Below are 2,906 nucleotides of genomic sequence, written 5' to 3' on the forward strand. Positions count from 1 at the left end.
CATTTGAATAATGATAAATCAAAGAACTTGGCTTCAGATTGTAAGCTCCAAATCTTAACATGAATATTGCGGAACGTTTGTAATCCTTTGTTCTATTTATTTCTCTGATTCTGGTCTCTTCCCTCTCGTTTTTCTTCATCTTTTTTCTGTTGGTTTTGTGGATTCAAACTATGGTGCTCTTTTGATTAACTCTTCTTAAACCCTTTGGTTGATGTCACATATACAAAAAGAATTCAATTCATGGTATATCAGTCACAGGACTCTTTGGCTGTGGGTTTTAATGCATGCATTTTGTTGCAGCCAATGAAGGAACTTAAATCTCACTGTTACTAGCAGAAAGAAATCAATGTTAATCTGAATAGTTTTTTGAAATATAATTATGAAAAATCAAGTGTGTCAAGATAAAATAAAGAGGCACAGTAAGAGAGCTCACACTCCCACAATCCTATCACCTAAAATAAAATGATGCATTCTGTATGCTAATATGGAGGCGGGAGATTTAGAAGGTGGTAAATCAGATCACATTCATAAGAAACACATCAAGGGAACTAAGAATGGCGGAAAGAGCATTTTAATTTCAAAAACAATGGCGCAAAGAATAAAAAAGTCCAGTTTAAGCAATTCAACTGTCATTAATGGTGCTGCTCTACACATTCTGGTGCTATTATACAGTTGTCACCATCAATCGCACAGATCATCTTGTTCTATCGGTGCTCTTGATTTGACAATGAATCGAATTGAATATATTTCATTTCTATATAATTCATTGACAATAAATAGATTGTATTTCTATTTGGTTAATTACTTACCAACCTTAACTGAAAAGAAAAGAATAGTTATGGAATTATACTGGCTTCCCTGGCCCGACGAAGAACACCTTCCAAGCTCACATCAAAAGCATCCTTCGCAAAACCATGGGAATTTCCATTGTTCATGTAAACCAACTGCGGAATGATCTCAACAATTTTCTCCCTCATTCTTCTCTTCCTCTCCGCAGAATAAGTTTCCAGAACATCCTCAATTCGCAGGCCGCCATTAACGACCACTTCTTCGGTTATAAACACAGAATACGAATCTGAAACCCTAGGAAGATGCCAGGTATACTGCTCGTAAGCAGATTCGTTCCTGAAAAATACCGGAATACAACCGGCGATCAAGCCATCAAATGTAGACCTTCGGGTAGGCGAATCGCCGGGCGGCTGCAAACAAAATTCAGCCGTTAGCAATTTCTCCATTACCGCCATCGGCCTGTGACTGCATTTCATCTCTCCGCAGTTCAAAAAATCACATCTTGAAGAATCTTTGCACTGTCCTATGATCGCCTGCCTCAGCCCTACCGTTTTCCGCTCCCCGCCGACGAAAGCGAACAGAAATTTTCTTTCCGTCGATCTGACTCGATTCGTCCATTTTCGGAGCTCCTGAATCGAGGCAGGATGAAAGGAAGTCAGGTACGGAACGGCCTGCTCGCGAGCAATCCAGGATCTTCCCTCGACGCAAAGAACGGTTACATTTTCCAGAACCCTAAGCTCAAGAAAGCCTGTGCCCCAGCCGCGCCGAGCCTCGCACAGATCCCACACAGTCCGACCAGTGACAATAAAATGATCTGCTCCTCCCTTTCTCCTCCACCTCGATCCGCCATTTTCTTCCAGCCAATCTGCGAGCTCGGTCCCGTGTTCGACTCTCCGCCCCTTCTCCGGCCCGTAAATAAACCGCAGCGCGTCCAAGCCGCTATAATAGGGCACATAAAATGCATCCGCAGCTTCCATGGATTCCACCAGGCACGGATACTCCATCATTCGCCTGTGAAAGACAAGCTCCACCATGTACAAATCCGAAGCGTACCAGCCGCCGTGGCCAGCAATTGCGCTTCCAAAGCCGTCATTTTCCGCATGCCTGCAGAAATTGAGCCACGGCACAATCTGGCCGCTGCAATTTTTCAGCAACAAATTGTTAAATCTCTCCGGCAAATTGTACGTGTAGATCCGCTTTCCGTGGCATCTATCAGATGCAGAAACTCCAATATCCGTGTTAAATTCGCTGTTGTATTTCATATGTATCATAAAAACCAAAAGAATGAAAATTGTTCCAAAGATTGCATGACAGTATCTCCATGCCTTGATCTTTTGCTCTAACAGGTAAATCCAGCAAGCTTTCTTTCTAAATAGTACGTCTCTGCTGTTGCTAGTCTTCATAATTATTTTGGCTGAACTGTTGTCAACAGATACAAGGACGTCATGTAGGTTAAATGCGAAGAACAGGGTTAAATGTAGCCAAGAACGGATCTTTTTGAAAAGAGAAACAAGAGCAGATGCCAAATTGCATTCTTCTTTGCTGCTTCTACTTTCCTGTCATGATATAACAACTGAAATGAGCATGGACTCTGGCACGATTCGATTGACAGGAAATCCGAAGATTCTAAACAACTAGAATATGAATGACTCCAATCAAAGTTTGGGCGGCATATGAATTGCTCTCACAGATCATAATATTAAAAAAAAAATCCAGCGGATCCAATAGAAATGTTCCCTAAATAAGGTTCCGTTAAATCTCTCTTAATTGTTGAGTAACATCTGTAACAATGCTTCAGTACATGGCCGTTTTTAGTGCCTGCCGTTATGCAAATGGGAATTTTAAGTGCAGTTGAGATTTAGCGGGAGAATTTTTTGGATAGAATTGAATATGCGCATATCTTCAGCGCCAAAACAAACTGGTTCACGATATTCTCGGAATTAATAAGGGCGGTTTCGCTGCCAGTAATATTTAATTAAGGGTGGTCGATTAATAAGGAATTCTTAAAATAAAAATAAAATGTTTCTCGTTCTTTTGTAAATACAATTTCAGACTTGATTAAGTCAATATTAAACAGGAGATACATTTGATTGGAAATTTTTACTTTGGGAACATGT

At 40.8% G+C, this 2,906-nt stretch overlaps 1 pseudogene across 1 annotated transcript; it reads right to left on the reverse strand.

Moving 5' to 3' along the window:
- Positions 1–599: 599 nt before the first annotated feature.
- LOC149550911 (putative xyloglucan galactosyltransferase GT19 pseudogene) lies at positions 600–2,475 on the reverse strand (annotated as a pseudogene). Its single transcript, XR_016353267.1, has one exon. The product of XR_016353267.1 is annotated as a putative xyloglucan galactosyltransferase GT19 pseudogene (transcript).
- Between the last annotated feature and the right edge of the window lie 431 nt (positions 2,476–2,906).

Source organism: Cupressus sempervirens, chromosome 6 (assembly GCF_028749045.1).
Source record: "Cupressus sempervirens isolate cs-2001-9-10 chromosome 6, ASM2874904v1, whole genome shotgun sequence".
Classification (NCBI taxonomy): Eukaryota; Viridiplantae; Streptophyta; class Pinopsida; order Cupressales; family Cupressaceae; genus Cupressus; species Cupressus sempervirens.